The following is a 15,339-nucleotide window of genomic DNA, read 5'->3' as shown; positions in this document are numbered from 1 at the left end:
GTTCGGAAGTCTACGTTTTCACATAGACCTAGTCTCTTGGTTGTAAGTCATGCACCGGAACTTCCAGGGATAATGGTCTATTCCACACCACTGCTCTCCGAATTGCAGTCAAAGTTTTTTCTAAGGAAAGCAAATAGTTATACACATCTTGTTTTCCTTTTACCTGCATGTTCGGGTTTGGTTCTGGAGATTTATCAGGTTTCCTATACAATAATTCATAAGGACTGACTGAGGTTCCACTCTTTGGCTGTACTCTGATTCGCAATAATGCCAATGGAAGTGCTTGAGGCCATTTTAAATTAGTCTCTTGACAGATTTTGCTTATTTGCCTTTTTAAGGTTTGATTCATTCTTTCTACTTTTCTACTGGATTGTGGCCTCCATGGGGTATGTAAATCCCATGTGATACCCAGAATTTTGCTAACATTTTGGACTACTTCTGCAACAAAGTGTGGACCTCTGTCAGAAGAAATTCCAATAGGAACTCTAAATCTTGGAATTATTTCTCGTAGTAACCATTTTATTACTTCCTTTGCTCGTGTGGAACGACAGGGAAAAAGCTTCTGGCCATCCTGTAAAAGTATCAACCCCCACCAGGATGTACCGATACCCATTCTGTTTAGGTAGTTCTGAAAAATCTACTTGTCAATAGTCTCCAGGCTCTATATCAGATTTTATTCGACCCATTTGAACCTTTTTCCTGATTATTGGATTATTTTTCAAACATACCTTACACTTCGCAGTTATTATTTTAGTTATTCCTAACATTCTGAGCGATAACCACTTGTTTTTGTAAGGAAGTTACTAAGGCCTCTGCTCCTCAGTGACACTCCTGATGTTTTGTTTGAATTATTTCTCTCATCAAAAAGGGTGGAACTACTACCTGTCCTTTAGGTGTTACTCACCATCCGGCTAGGTTTTTCTTAACATTTAATAATTGACCTAGCTTATTATCTTCCTCTGAGTATTTTGGTTCTTCTCTAGGGAGAGTTACTGTTTTGGAGGGAATTAATGCCATTTACAATGTTCGTTCCTTTGTTACCTTTCTTGCCGTTCGGTCGGCTAAATTATTTTCAGCAATTTCCTTTGTTTTTCCAATTTGATGTGCTTTACAGTGCATGATTGTTACCTGATCTGGTTTTTGAACTGCTTGTAATAATTGTAAAATTTCATCTTGGTGTTTAATATTTGATCCTTGGGAGGACAATAATCCTCTTTCTTTCCACAATGCTGTATGGACATGTATCACTCCAAAAGCATACTTTGAATCTGTCTAAATATTTACTTTGCCATGGGGAGACCCCCCCGCCCCCGGTTCTGGGGGTGCCTTGCCCTGCGCCCCATAACCCCACACCCCATCACTCTCACCTCCCAGGACATGAGGGTCCCGCACCCCATAAGACCCCCATGACACTGGGCCTGCACCCCACACCTCCACTGTGCCCCCCCCCCATGTACCCCATAACCCCTCCCATGCTCCTCCTGGGAGCCCCCCACCCCATAACCCACCCTCATGTACCCCTACAGGACCCTCACCCCATAACTCCCCCCCCCTTCACCCCACAACCGCCCACCGTGGGCCCCCCCACCCCAAATTCTGAGTTGTTTCCCCCCCCACTCCCCAGCACTGCCTCCCCTTCTCACCCCCGGGGCATGGGGGCCAGGCGGGGGGCTGTCCCGGGGGGTCCCCCCCTCGGGACCCCGACTCCTCTTTGGCTCCAGCTCCTCCTTGGCCAGGGGGGGGAGGTCACCCCGCTCCGCCCGGCGTTTCCGACGTCTTTCGGGGTCCCGGCCACGGGCGCGAGCACCCCGCCGCTCCGCCTGCTCCAGCTGGGAAGAGAAGAGGGGGGGACGCACACCCAACCCATCAGTCACACACAGCCCCCCCCCCAAATTGGGGGGGACCCCTGGAAGGGGAGTTTAGGGTCCCCAGGGAGCTCTGAGGTCATTTTGAGGACCCCATCGTGAGGAGAAGGTGGAAGAAGGTAAGGGGAGCAATGTAGGGTTGGTTTGGGGGTCCCTGGGGTGATTTTGGGGTCCCCAGAGGAGTTTCAGGGTCCCAGGGGGGTGGGGTGGGGACCCTAACTTGAGGAGAAGGTGGAAGAGGGTCACGGGAGGAGTGTGGGGCCGGTTTTGGGGTCCCCGGGGCAGTTTGGGGGGGTCACCAGCAGAGTTAAGAGATGGTTGGGAGGGGTTCTGGGTTGCAAGGGGATGGTTTAGGGTGGCTGTAAGGTGAGGGGGCAGTTCTGGGGTGCCAAGAGTGGTTTGGGGCAGTTTTGGGGTCCTGGGGATGCTTCAGGGTTTTTTTGGGGGAGGTTCAAGGATGGTTTGGGGCAGTTTTGGGGTCCTGAGAACGCTCTGGCATGTTTTTGGGGTCCTGACAGTGGTCTGAGTGAGTTTTTGGGTCCTGGGGAGACTTTGGGTTTGTTCCAGGATCCCGAGAGTAGTTTTGGCAGTTTTTCGGATGCTTTGAGGTAGTTCTGGGGTCCTGAATGTGATTTAGGGTAGTTTTGGGTTCCTGGAGAGAATTTGGGGTGGTTCTGGAGTCCCAAGAATGGTTTTGTGGGTTTTGTGGATGCCTTGAGGAGGTTCTGTGGTCCCTGAGAATGGTCTGGGGCAATTTTGGGGATCCTGGGGACACCTTAGCATGGGTTTGGGGTCCTGAGATTGGTTAGAAGCAGTTTTGGGGTCTTGGGGAGACTTTGGGGTTGTTCTGGGATCCCAAGAGAGGATTGGGGCAGTTTTGGAAATGCTTTGATGTGATTCTGGGGTCCTGAGTGTAATTCAGGGTAGTTTTGGGGTCCTGGGGACCTTTTGGAGTGGTTTTGGGGTTCCAAGGATGGTTTGGGGCAGTTTTGGGGTCCTCAGGAGACTTTGGGGGGATGTTGGCATCCCGAGAGTGGTTTGGGGCAGTTCTGGTATCCTGGGCCATGCTTTTTTTTGGTGGGTTCAAAGAATGGTTTGGGAAAGTTTTGGCATTGAGAAAACTTTATTGTGGTTCTGGGGTCCTGAGAGTGGTTTGGGGCAGTTTTCTAAGGGTAGCTCTGGGGACGCTTTGGTGTGGTTTGGGGATCCCAAGTGTGCTTTAGGGTAGTTTTGGGGTCCTAGGGAGACTTTGGGATGGTTTTGGTGTACCAACAGTTGTTTGGGCCAGTTTTAGGGTCCTGGAAACACACTGGGGTGGTTTGGGGATCCCAAGGATGGTTTGGGGCAGTTTGGGTGACGCTCTGAGGTGGGTCTGGGGTCCTGAGAGTGGTTTGGGGAAGTTCTGGGGTCATGGGGGACGCTTTGACCTGGGTTTGGGGTCCTGAGATTGGTTAGAGGAACTTTTGGGGTCCTAGGGAGACTTTGGGGTTGCTCTGGCATCATGAGAGTAATTTAGACTACTTCTGGGGTCCTGGACAATGCTTTGGGGTGGTTTTGGTGTCCCAGGGGTGGTCTGGGCCAGTTTTAGGGTCCTGGAAACACTTTGAGATCCCAAGGACAGTTTGGCACAATTTTGGGGATGCTTTGAGGTGGGTCTGGGGTCCCGAGAGTGGCTCGGCACAGTTTTGGTGTCCTAGGGACGCTTTAGGGGTTTTTTAGGGTCCAAAGGGTGGTCTGGGCCAGTTTTAGGGTCCTGGAAACACTTTGGGTTGATCTGGGGATCCCAAGGACAGGTTAGCGCAATTTTGGGGATGCTCTGAATTGGGTCTGGGGTCCCAAGGGTGGTTTGGCACAGTTTTGGTGTCCTAGGGATGCTTTAGGGGTTTTGGGGGGGTGTGTGTGTCCAAGGGTATTGTGGGGAAGTTTTTGGGGTCCTAGGGATTCTTTGCGGTGTGTTTGGGGCGATACCCAAGGATGATTTGGGGCAGTTTTGGGGATGCTTTCAGATGGTTCTGGGGTCCTGAGCGCAGTTATTAGGGGTCCTGGCTACTGCTCTTGGGTTTGGTTTGGGTCAAGTTCTGATGACCTGGGAGGACACTGGGGGTCGAAGGCATCTTGGGGGAGTTCCAAAAGTATGGTTTGGGGGCAATTTGGTGGGGATGCCTTCAGAGGGTTCTGTGATCCTGACAGCAGTTAGGTGGTTTTGGGGTCCTGAGAGACTTTGGGCTGGTTTTGGTGTCCCAAGGGTCGTTTGGGCCCGTTTTAGGGTCCTGGAAACACTTTGGGATCCCAAGGACAGTTTGGCACAATTTTGGGGGATGCTTTGAGGGGGGTCTGGGGGTCCCGAGAGTGGCTCGGGCAACAGTTTTGTGTCCTAGGGATGCTTTAGGGGTTTTTTAGGTTTCCAAGGATGGTCTGGGGCAGTTTTGGGGTCCTGAGGACAGCTTTTGGAGTGGTTTTGGGATCCCAAGGATGGTTTGGGACAGTTTTGGGGGATGCTTTCAGATGGTTCTGGGGTCCCATGAGTGATTTAGGGCAGTTTTCGGGTCCTGGCTATGCTCTGGTTTGGTTTGGGGCAGTTCGGATGCCCTGGGGACACTTCAGGCATTTTGGGGGAGTTCCAAGGATGGTTTGGGGCTGTTTTAGGGTACTGGGGGGAACTTTGGAGTGCTTTTATGGTCCCAAGGGTGGTTTGGGAGAGTTTTGGGGATGCTTTCAGATGATTCTAGTGTTCCAAGAGCGATGTAGTGCAGTTTTGGGGTCCTGGGCAAACTCTGGGGTGGTTTTGGGGTCCTGAGAGTGGTTTGAGGCAGTTTTGGGTACTGGGGGGAACTTTGGAGTGCTTTTAGGATCCCAAGGATGGTTCGGGGCAATTTTGGGGATGCCTTCAGAGGGTTCTGTGATCCTGACAGCAGTTTAGGGTAGTTTTGGGGTCCTGGGGAGACTTTGGGCTGGTTTTGGTGTCCCAAGGGTCGTTTGGGCCCGTTTTAGGGTCCTGGAAACACTTTGGGAACCCAAGGACAGTTTGACACAATTTTGAGGATGCTTTGAGGTGCGTCTGGTGTCCCGAGAGTGGTTCGGCACAGTTTTGGTGTCCTAGGGATGCTTTAGGGGTTTTTTAGGGCTCCAAGGATGGTTTGGGAGAGTTTTGGGCATGCTTTCAGATGATTCTGGGGTTCCAAGAGCGATGTAGGGCAGTTTTGGGGTCCTGGGCAAACTCTGGTTTTGGGGTCCTGAGAGTGGTTTGAGGGAGTTTTGGGTACTGGGGGGACCTTTGGAGTGGTTTTAGGGTCCCAAGGATGGTTTGGGACAGTTTTGGGGATGCTTTCAGAGGGTTCTGTGATCCTGACAGCAGTTTAGGTGGTTTTGGGGTCCTGGGGAGACTTTGGACTGGTTTTGGTGTCCCAAGGGTCATTTGAGCCCATTTTATGTTCCTGGAAACACTTTGGGATCCCAAGGACAGTTTGGCACAATTTCGGAAATGCTTAAAGGTGGGTCTGGGGTCCCAAGAGTAGTTTGGCACAGTTTTGGTGTCCTAGGGACGCTTTAGGGGTTTTTTAGGGTTCCAAGGATGGTTCGGGGCAGTTTTGGGGATGCTTTCGGAGGGTTTCTGTGATCCTGACAGCAGTTTAGGTGGTTGTGGGGTCCTGAGGAGACTTTGGGCTGGTTTTGGTGTCCCAAGGGTCATTTGGGCCCGTTTTAGGGTCCTGGAAACACTTTGGGATCCCAAGGACAGTTTGGCACAATTTTGGGGATGCTTTGAGGTGGGTCTGGGGTCCCGAGAGTGGCTCGGCACAGTTTTGGTGTCCTAGGGACGCTTTAGGGGTTTTTTAGGTTTCCAAGGATGGTTTGGGGCAGTTTTGGGGTCCCGAGGACGCTTTGGAGTGGTTTTGGGATCCCAAGGATGGTTTGGGACAGTTTTGGGGATGCTTTCAGATGGTTCTGGGGTCCCATGAGTGATTTAGGGCAGTTTTGGGGTCCTGGCTATGCTCTGGTTTGGTTTGGGGCAGTTCGGATGCCCTGGGGACGCTTCAGGCATTTTGGGGGAGTTCCAAGGATGGTTTGGGGCAGTTTTGGAGTCCTGGGGTGACTTTGGAGTGCTTTTAGGGTCCCAAGGATGGCTTGGGGCAATTTTGGGAATGCCTTCAGAGGGTTCTGTGATCCTGACAGCAGTTTAGGTGGTTTTGGGGTCCTGAGGAGACTTTGGGCTGGTTTTGGTGTCCCAAGGGTCGTTTGGGCCCGTTTTAGGGTCCTGGAAACACTTTGGGATGCCAAGGACAGTTTGGCACAATTTTGGGGATGCTTTGAGGTGGGTCTGGGGTCCCGAGAGTGGCTCGGCACAGTTTTGGTGTCCTAGGGATGCTTTAGGGGTTTTTTAGGTTTCCAAGGATGGTTTGGGGCAGTTTTGGGGTCCTGAGGACGCTTTGGAGTGGTTTTGGGATCCCAAGGATGGTTTGGGAGAGTTTTGGGGATGCTTTCAGATGGTTCTGGGGTCCCATGAGTGATTTAGGGCAGTTTTGGGGTCCTGGCTATGCTCTGGTTTGGTTTGGGGCAGTTCGGATGCCCTGGGGACACTTCAGGCATTTTGGGGGAGTTCCAAGGATGGTTTGGGGCAGTTTTGGGGTCCTGGGGTGACTTTGGAGTGCTTTTAGGGTCCCAAGGATGGTTTGGGGCAATTTTGGGGATGCCTTCAGAGGGTTCTGTGATCCTGACAGCAGTTTAGGTAGCTTTGGGGTCCTGAGGAGACTTTGGGCTGGTTTTGGTGTCCCAAGGGTCGTTTGGGCCCGTTTTAGGGTCCTGGAAACACTTTGGGATCCCAAGGACAGTTTGGCACAATTTTGGGGATGCTCTGAGGTGGGTCTGGGGTCCCGAGAGTGGCTCGGCACAGTTTTGGTATCCTAGGGACGCTTTAGGGGTTTTTTAGGGCTCCAAGGATGGTTTGGGAGAGTTTTGGGCATGCTTTCAGATGATTCTGGGGTTCCAAGAGTGATTTAGGGCAGTTTTGGGGTCCTGGGCAAACTCTGGGGTGGTTTTGGGGTCCTGAGAGTGGTTTGAGGCAGTTTTGGGTACTGGGGGGAACTTTGGAGTGGTTTTATGGTCCCAAGGATGGTTTGGGAGAGTTTTGGGGATGCTTTCAGAGGGTTCTGGGGTTCCAAGAGCGATTTAGGGCAGTTTTAGGGTCCTGGGCAAACTCTGGGGTGGTTTTGGGGTCCTGAGAGTGGTTAGAGGCAGTTTTGGGGTACTGGGGGGAACTTTGGAGTGCTTTTAGGATCCCACGGATGGTTCGGGTCAATTTTGGGGATGCCTTCAGAGGGTTCTGTGATCCTGACAGCAGTTTAGGGTAGTTTTGGGGTCCTGGGGAGACTTTGGGCTGGTTTTGGCATCCAGAGAGTGCTTTGAGGCAGTTTCTGGATCCTCAGGAGACTCTGGGGTGTTTTGGGGTTCCAAAAGTGGTTAAGGGCAGTTCTGGGGACCTGGGGACATTTTGCTGTGGTTCTAGGGTCCTGAGTGTAATTTTGTTGTGGTTTTGGGGTCCTGGGCAAGCTTTGGGGTCGATTTGGTGTCCCAGGGGTGGTCTGGGCCAGTTTTAGGGTCCTGGAAACACTTTGGGTTGATCTGGGGATCCCAAGGACAGGTTAGCGCAATTTTGGGGATGCTCTGAATTGGGTCTGGGGTCCCGAGGGTGGTTTGGCACAGTTTTGGTGTCCTAGGGATGCTTTAGGGGTTTTTTGGGGGGGGGGGGGTGTGTCCAAGGGTATTTTGGGGAAGTTTTGGGGTCCTGAGGATGCTTTGCGGTGGTTTGGCGATCCCAAGGATGATTTGGGGCAGTTTTGGGGATGCTTTCAGATGGTTCTGGGGTCCTGAGTGCAGTTTTGGGGTCCTGGCTATGCTCTGGTTTGGTTTGGGGCAGTTCGGATGCCCTGGGGACACTTCAGGCATTTTGGGGGAGTTCCAAGGATGGTTTGGGGCAGTTTTGGGGTCCTGGGGTGACTTTGGAGTGCTTTTAGGGTCCCAAGGATGGTTTGGGGCAATTTTGGGGATGCCTTCAGAGGGTTCTGTGATCCTGACAGCAGTTTAGGTAGCTTTGGGGTCCTGAGGAGACTTTGGGCTGGTTTTGGTGTCCCAAGGGTCGTTTGGGCCCGTTTTAGGGTCCTGGAAACACTTTGGGATCCCAAGGACAGTTTGACACAATTTTGGGGATGCTCTGAGGTGGGTCTGGGGTCCCGAGAGTGGCTCGGCACAGTTTTGGTATCCTAGGGACGCTTTAGGGGTTTTTTAGGGCTCCAAGGATGGTTTGGGAGAGTTTTGGGCATGCTTTCAGATGATTCTGGGGTTCCAAGAGTGATTTAGGGCAGTTTTGGGGTCCTGGGCAAACTCTGGGGTGGTTTTGGGGTCCTGAGAGTGGGTTTGAGGCAGTTTTGGGTACTGGGGGGAACTTTGGAGTGGTTTTATGGTCCCAAGGATGGTTTGGGAGAGTTTTGGGGATGCTTTCAGAGGGTTCTGGGGTTCCAAGAGCGATTTAGGGCAGTTTTGGGGTCCTGGGCAAACTCTGGGGTGGTTTTGGGGTCCTGAGAGTGGTTTGAGGCAGTTTTGGGTACTGGGGGGAACTTTGGAGTGCTTTTAGGATCCCAAGGATGGTTCGGGGCAATTTTGGGGATGCCTTCAGAGGGTTCTGTGATCCTGACAGCAGTTTAGGGTAGTTTTGGGGTCCTGGGGAGACTTTGGGCTGGTTTTGGCATCCAGAGAGTGCTTTGAGGCAGTTTCTGGATCCTCAGGAGACTCTGGGGTGTTTTGGGGTTCCAAAAGTGGTTAAGGGCAGTTCTGGGGACCTGGGGACATTTTGCTGTGGTTCTAGGGTCCTGAGTGTAATTTTGGTGTGGTTTTGGGGTCCTGGGCAAGCTTTGGGGTCGATTTGGTGTCCCAGGGGTGGTCTGGGCCAGTTTTAGGGTCCTGGAAACACTTTGGGTTGATCTGGGGATCCCAAGGACAGGTTAGCGCAATTTTGGGGATGCTCTGAATTGGGTCTGGGGTCCCGAGGGTGGTTTTGGCACAGTTTTGGTGTCCTAGGGATGCTTTAGGGGTTTTTGGGGGGGGGGGGTGTCCAAGGGTATTTTGGGGAAGTTTTGGGGTCCTGAGGATGCTTTGCGGTGGTTTGGCGATCCCAAGGATGATTTGGGGCAGTTTTGGGGATGCTTTCAGATGGTTCTGGGGTCCTGAGTGCAGTTTTGGGGTCCTGGCTATGCTCTGGTTTGGTTTGGGGCAGTTCGGATGCCCTGGGGACACTTCAGGCATTTTGGGGGAGTTCCAAGGATGGTTTGGGGCAGTTTTGGGGATGCTTTCAGAGGGTTCTGTGATCCTGACAGCAGTTTAGGTGGTTTTGGGGTCCTGAGGAGACTTTGGGCTGGTTTTGGTGTCCCAAGGGTCGTTTGGGCCCGTTTTAGGGTCCTGGAAACACTTTGGGATGCCAAGGACAGTTTGGCACAATTTTGGGGATGCTTTGAGGTGGGTCTGGGGTCCCGAGAGTGGCTCGGCACAGTTTTGGTGTCCTAGGGATGCTTTAGGGGTTTTTTAGGTTTCCAAGGATGGTCTGGGGCAGTTTTGGGGTCCTGAGGACGCTTTGGAGTGGTTTTGGGATCCCAAGGATGGTTTGGGAGAGTTTTGGGGATGCTTTCAGATGGTTCTGGGGTCCCATGAGTGATTTAGGGCAGTTTTGGGGTCCTGCTATGCTCTGGTTTGGTTTGGGGCAGTTTCGGATGCCCTGGGGGACACTTCAGGCATTTTGGGGGAGTTCCAAGGATGGTTTGGGGCAGTTTTGGGGTCCTGGGGTGACTTTGGAGTGCTTTTAGGGTCCCAGGATGGTTTGGGGCAATTTTGGGGATGCCTTCAGAGGGGTCTGTGATCCTGACAGCAGTTTAGGTAGCGTTGGGGTCCCTGAGGAGACTTTGGGCGTGTTTTTGGTGTCCCAAGGGTCGGTTGGGCCGTTTATAGGGTCCTGGAAACACTTTGGGATTCCCAAGGGACAGTTTGGGCACACAATTTTGGGGATTGCTCTTGAGGTGGGTCTTGTGGGGTCCCACGAGAGTGGCTCGGCACAGTTTTGGTGTCCTAGGGACGCTTTAGGGGTTTTTTTTTAGGGTTTCCACGGAGGGTCTGGGGCAGTTTTGGGTACTACTGGGGAGGGAGGGAACTTGGAGTGGTTTATGGTCCCAAGGATGGCGTTTGGGAGAGTTTGGGGGGATGCTTTTCAGAGGGTTCTGAGGGTTCCAAGAGCGATTTAGGGCACTTTTGGGTTCCTGGGCAAACTCTGGGGTTGGGTTTGGGGTCCTGAGAGTTGGTTTTGAGGCAGTTTTGGGTACTGGGGGGAACTTTGGAGTGCTTTTAGGATCCCACGGATGGTTCGGGGCAATTTTGGGGATGCCTTCAGAGGGTTCTGTGATCCTGACAGCAGTTTAGGGTAGTTTTGGGGTCCTGGGGAGACTTTGGGCTGGTTTTGGCATCCAGAGAGTGCTTTGAGGCAGTTTCTGGATCCTCAGGAGACTCTGGGGTGTTTTGGGGTTCCAAAAGTGGTTAAGGGCAGTTCTGGGGACCTGGGGACATTTTGGTGTGGTTCTAGGGTCCTGAGTGTAATTTTGGTGTGGTTTTGGGGTCCTGGGCAAGCTTTGGGGTCGATTTGGTGTCCCAGGGGTGGTCTGGGCCAGTTTTAGGGTCCTGGAAACACTTTGGGTTGATCTGGGGATCCCAAGGACAGGTTAGCGCAATTTTGGGGATGCTCTGAATTGGGTCTGGGGTCCCGAGGGTGGTTTGGCACAGTTTTGGTGTCCTAGGGATGCTTTAGGGGTTTTTTGGGGGGGGGGGGTGTGTCCAAGGGTATTTTGGGGAAGTTTTGGGGTCCTGAGGATGCTTTGCGGTGGTTTTGGCGATCCCAAGGATGATTTGGGGGCAGTTTTTGGGGATGCTTTCAGATGGTTCTGGGGTCCTGAGTGCAGTTTTGGGGTCTGGCTATGCTCTGGTTGGTTTGGGGCAGTTCGGAATGCCCTGGGGACACTTCAGGCATTTTGGGGGAGTTCCAAGGATGGTTTGGGCAGTTTGGGGATGCCTTTCAGAGGGTTCTGTGATCCTGACAGCAGTTTAGGTGGTTTTGGGGTCCTGAGGAGACGTTTGGGCTGGTTTTGGTGTCCCAAGGGTCGTTTGGGCCCATTTTAGGGTCTGAAACCTTTGGGATGCCAAGGACAGTTTGGCACAATTTTGGGGATGCTTTGAGGTGGGTCTGGGGTCCCGAGAGTGGCTCGGCACAGTTTTGGTTTGCCTAGGGATGCTTTAGGGGTTTTTAGGTTTCCAAGGATGGTCTGGGGCAGTTTTGGGGTCCGAGGACGCTTTGGAGTGGTTTTGGGGATCCCAAGGATGGTTTGGGAGAGTTTGGGGGATGCTTTCAGATGGTTCTGGGGTCCCATGAGTGATTTAGGGGCAGTTTTGGGGGTCCTGGCTATGCTCTGGTTTGGTTTGGGGCAGTTCGGATGCCCTGGGGACACTTCAAGGCATTTGGGGGGAGTTCCAAGATGGTTTGGGGCCAGTAGTTTTGGGTCCTGGGGTGACTTTGGCGTGCTTTTAGGGTCCCAAGGATGGTTGGGGGCAATTTGGGGATGCCTTCAGAGGGTTCTGTGATCCTGACAGGCAGTTAGGTAGCTTTTGGGGTCCTGAGGAGGACTTTGGGCTGGTTTTGGTGTCCCAAGGGTCCGTTTGGGGGCCCGTTTTAGGGTCCTGGAAACACTTTGGGATGCCAAGGACAGTTTGGCACAATTTTGGGGATGCTCTGAGGTGGGTCTGGGGTCCCGAGAGTGGTTCGGCACAGTTTTGTTGTCCTATGACGCTTTGGGGTTTTTAGGTTTCCAAGGATGGTTTTGGGGCAGTTTTTGGGGTCCCGAGGACGCTTTGGAGTGGTTTTGGGATCCCAAGGATGGTTTGGGAACAGTTTTGGGGATGCTTTCAAATGGTTCTGTGATCCTGACAGCAGTTTAGGTGGTTTTGGGGGTCCTGATGGAGACTTGGGCTGGTTTTGGTTGTCCAAGGTCGTTTGGGCCGTTTTAGGGTCCTGGAAACCACTTTGGGATCCCAAGGACAGTTTGGCACAATTTTGGGGATGCTTGAGGGGGTCTGGAGGTCCCGAGAGTGGCTCGGCACAGTTTTTGGTGTCCTAGGGACGCTTTGGGGTTTTTTAGGGTTCAAGGATGGTCTGGGGCAGTTTTGGGTACTGGGGGGAACTTTGGAGTGGTTTTATGGTCCCAAGGATGGTTTGGGAGAGTTTTGGGGATGCTTTCCAGAGGGTCTGGGGTTCCAAGAGCGATTTAGGGCACTTTTGGGGTCCTGGGCAAACTCTGGGGTGGTTTTGGGGTCCTGAGAGTGGTTTGAGGCAGTTTTGGGTACTGGGGGGACCTTTGGAGTGCTTTTAGGATCCCAAGGATGGTTCGGGGCAATTTTGGGGATGCCTTCAGAGGGGTCTGTGATCCTGACAGCAGTTTAGGGTAGTTTTGGGGGTCCTGGGGAGACTTTGGGCTGGTTTTTGGCATCCAGAGAGTGCTTTGAGGCAGTTTCTGGATCCTCAGGAGACTCTGGGGTGTTTTGGGGTTCCAAAAGTGGTTAAGGGCAGTTTTGGGGACCTGGGGACATTTTGCTGTGGTTCTAGGGTCCTGAGTGTAATTTTGTTGTGGTTTGGGGTCCTGGGCAGCTTTGGGGTCGATTTGGTGTCCCAGGGGTGGTCTGGGCCAGTTTTAGGGTCCTGGAAACACTTTGGGTTGATCTGGGGATCCCAAGGACAGGTTAGCGCAATTTTGGGGATGCTCTGAATTGGGTCTGGGGTCCCGAGGGTGGTTTGGCACAGTTTTGGTGTCCTAGGGATGCTTTAGGGGTTTTTGGGGGGGGGGTTTTTCCAAGGGTATTTTTGGGAAGGTTTTGGGGTCCTGAGGATGCTTTGCGGTGGTTTGGCGATCCCAAGGATGATTTGGGGCAGTTTTGGGGATGCTTTCAGATGGTTCTGGGGTCCTGAGCGCAGTTTAGGGGTCCTGGCTATGCTCTGGTTTGGTGTGGGGCAGTTCTGATGCCCTGGGGACACTTCAGGCATTTCTGGGGAGTTGCCAAGGATTGGTTTTGGGGCAGTTTTGGGGATGCTTTCAGAGGGTTCTGTGATCCTGACAGCAGTTTAGGTGGTTGTGGGGTCCTGAGGAGACTTTGGGCTGGTTTTGGTGTCCCAAGGGTCGTTTGGGCCCGTTTTAGGGTCCTGGAAACACTTTGGGATCCCAAGGACAGTTTGGCACAATTTTGGGGATGGCTTTGAGGTGCGTCTGGGGTCCCAGAGCGTGGTTAGCACAGTTTTGGTATCCTAGGGACGCTTTAGGGGTTTTTTAGGGTTCCAAGGATGGTTTGGGGCAGTTTTGGGGTCCTGAGGACGCTTTGGAGTGGTTTTGGGATCCCAAGGATGGTTTGGGACAGTTTTGGGGATGCTTTCAAATGGTTCTGTGATCCTGACAGCAGTTTAGGTGGTTTTGGGGTCCTGAGGAGACTTTGGGCTGGTTTTGGTGTCCCAAGGGTCGTTTGGGCCCGTTTTAGGGTCCTGGAAACACTTTGGGATCCCAAGGACAGTTTGGCACAATTTTGGGGATGCTTTGAGGTGGGTCTGGGGTCCCGAGAGTGGCTCGGCACAGTTTTGGTGTCCTAGGGACGCTTTAGGGGTTTTTTAGGGTTCCAAGGATGGTCTGGGGCAGTTTTGGGTTGAGGACGCTTTGGAGGGTTTTGATCCCAAGATGGTTTGGGAGAGTTTTGGGGATGCTTTCAAATGGTTCTGTGATCCTGACAGCAGTTTAGGTGGTTGTGGGTCCTGAGGAGACTTTGGGCTGGTTTTGGTGTCCCAAGGGTCGTTTGGGCCCGTTTAGGGTCCTGGAAACACTTTGGGATTCCCAAGGACAGTTTGGCACAATTTTGGGGATGCTTTGAGGTGGGTCTGGGGTCCCAGAGTGGCTCGGCACAGTGTTTGGTGTCTAGGGACGCTTTAGGGGTTTTTTAGGGTTCCAAGGATGGTTTTGGGGCAGTTTTGGGGTCCTGAGGACGCTTGGAGTTGGGGTTTTTGGGATTCCCAAGGATGGTTTGGACAGTTTTGGGGATTGCTTTCAAATGGTTCTGTGATCCTGACAAGCAGTTTAGGGTAGTTTTGGGGTCCTGGGGAGACTTTGGGCTGGTTTTGGCATCCAGAGAGTGCTTTGAGGCAGTTTCTGGATCCTCAGGAGACTCTGGGGTTTTTTGGGGGTTCCAAAAGTGGTTAAGGGCAGTTCTGGGGACCTGGGACATTTTGCTGTGGTTCTAGGGTCCTGAGTGTAATTTTGGTGTGGTTTTGGGGTCCTGGGCAAGCTTTGGGGTCGATTTGGTGTCCCAGGGTGGTCTGGGCCAGTTTTAGGGTCCTGGAAACACTTTGGGTTGATCTGGGGATCCCAAGGACAGGTTAGCGCAATTTTGGGGATGCTCTGAATTGGGTCTGGGGTCCCGAGGGTGGTTTGGCACAGTTTTGGTGTCCTAGGGATGCTTTAGGGGTTTTTGGGGGGGGGGTTCCAAGGGTATTTTGCGGAAGTTTTGGGGTCCTGAGGATGCTTTGCGGTGGTTTGGCGATCCCAAGGATGATTTGGGGCAGTTTTGGGGATGCTTTCAGATGGTTCTGGGGTCCTGAGTGCAGTTTAGGGGTCCTGGCTATGCTCTGGTTTGGTGTGGGGCAGTTCTGATGCCTGGGGACACTTCAGGTATTTCTGGGGAGTTCCAAGGATGGTTTGGGACAGTTTTGGGGATGCTTTCAGAGGGTTCTGTGATCCTGATCAGTTTAGGTGGTTGTGGGGTCCTGAGGAGACTTTGGGCTGGTTTTGGTGTCCCAAGGGTCGTTTGGGCCCGTTTTAGGGTCCTGGAAACACTTTGGGATCCACAAGGACAGTTTGGCACAATTTTGGGGATGCTTTGAGGTGCGGTCTGGGGGTCCCGAGAGTGGCTCGGCACAGTTTTGGTTGTCCTAGGGACGCTTTAGGGGTTTTTTTAGGGTTCCAAGGATGGTTTGGGGCAGTTTTGGGGTCCTGAGGACGCTTTGGAGTGGTTTTGGGATCCCAAAGATGGTTTGGGACAGTTTTGGGGATGCTTTCAAATGGTTCTGTGATCCTGACAGCAGTTTAGGTGGTTGTGGGGTCCTGAGGAGACTTTGGGCTGGTTTTGGTGTCCCAAGGGTCGTTTGGGCCCGTTTTAGGGTCCTGGAAACACTTTGGGATCCCAAGGACAGTTTGGCACAATTTTGGGGATGCTTTGAGGTGGGTCTGGGGTCCCGAGAGTGGCTCGGCACAGTTTTGGTGTCCTAGGGACGCTTTAGGGGTTTTTTAGGGTTCCAAGGATGGTTTGGGGCAGTTTTGGGGATGCTTTCAGAGGGTTCTGTGATCCTGATAGCAGTTTAGGTGGT

At 52.7% G+C, this 15,339-nt stretch overlaps 2 long non-coding RNA genes across 2 annotated transcripts; both read left to right on the top strand.

Annotated features, from left to right (window-relative positions):
• The first annotated feature begins 2,470 nt into the window (after positions 1-2,470).
• Positions 2,471-15,022, top strand: LOC121233126. Its single transcript, XR_005931924.1, has 3 exons — positions 2,471-2,513; positions 3,037-3,079; positions 15,002-15,022. It is a non-coding gene; the product is annotated as an uncharacterized LOC121233126 (long non-coding RNA).
• On the top strand, positions 3,503-4,913 carry LOC121233127. Its single transcript, XR_005931925.1, has 3 exons — positions 3,503-3,518; positions 4,679-4,684; positions 4,715-4,913. It is a non-coding gene; the product is annotated as an uncharacterized LOC121233127 (long non-coding RNA).
• Positions 15,023-15,339: the final 317 nt, after the last annotated feature.

Source organism: Aquila chrysaetos, unplaced genomic scaffold (assembly GCF_900496995.4).
Source record: "Aquila chrysaetos chrysaetos unplaced genomic scaffold, bAquChr1.4, whole genome shotgun sequence".
Taxonomy (NCBI): Eukaryota; Metazoa; Chordata; class Aves; order Accipitriformes; family Accipitridae; genus Aquila; species Aquila chrysaetos.
The sequence above is the reverse complement of the archived record's forward strand: the minus strand, read 5'-3'. Positions and strand labels throughout refer to the sequence as shown.